This window comes from Rhagoletis zephyria, unplaced genomic scaffold (genome assembly GCF_001687245.7).
Source record: "Rhagoletis zephyria isolate East Lansing unplaced genomic scaffold, Rhagoletis_zephyria_1.1 Rzeph_scaffold_00853, whole genome shotgun sequence".
In the NCBI taxonomy this organism is placed as follows: domain Eukaryota; kingdom Metazoa; phylum Arthropoda; class Insecta; order Diptera; family Tephritidae; genus Rhagoletis; species Rhagoletis zephyria.
Genome location: NW_016157937.1, coordinates 9,887 through 10,744, shown reverse-complemented (window position 1 = coordinate 10,744; position 858 = coordinate 9,887).

Sequence of the window (858 nt, the reverse complement as noted above, 5' to 3'; positions counted from 1 at the left end):
CTAACTTTCTCTTCAACGCTTCAAACCTTAAGCATTTCAAATTGAGCAAAGAAATTTATTAGAATATAAACAATATCCAATTTCGACATCTCCTACCAATTAGCCATAACAATGAAGAAAGTATTAAAATTCTAAAAATTCTCAAGTGACCAAATAGGCTACGCCACAAACGCTTATATGGACGTTAGCATAAATAATTTTAAGCCACTCAGACGTGCGTGGAATTACATATCAAATTGACTACATTACCAAATAGTTATAAGAGCTGCGCAACAAATTCTCAAACATTGCTCAATAGTTCTTAAAGAGTCTTTCGTAGACTAGTGCGTTAACTGATTGGTGAATAACTTTCACCAAAAGCTGTTAGAGCATACCGAACATGTGCTGAATGTAAAGTTAATAACAAATTGAATATGCGCAAAATAAAAACCATAATAAATGGCTTACATACATACATATGTACATTAGACTGCATCACTCCCCATACAAAAAAAATCGGTACTATTTTTCCATTGGAATTATAAAATGTACTATATTTTAAGATGTCCACCAAAATATTTCGGAAAAATATTAAGAGTTAAGTGAGCTGGACCGATTTGAAAATACCTCCAAAAATGGTTTTTTTTTTTTATGAATAAAAATCGTTTCTTAAAGATTTCTTTTGAAAAAATCCCCTCAAATGACAAAACGGCTTAAGCTTAAAATATTTGCATAAAAATATTAAAAAAAAAAATAAAATTTATATTCATAAAAAACTGCGGAAAAACCGCAACTTTTTTTGGTGATGCAGTCTAATGTACATATATATTTTTTTAATTCATTCAAAACAAAATCAATCATAAAGAATTTGCAATTGGC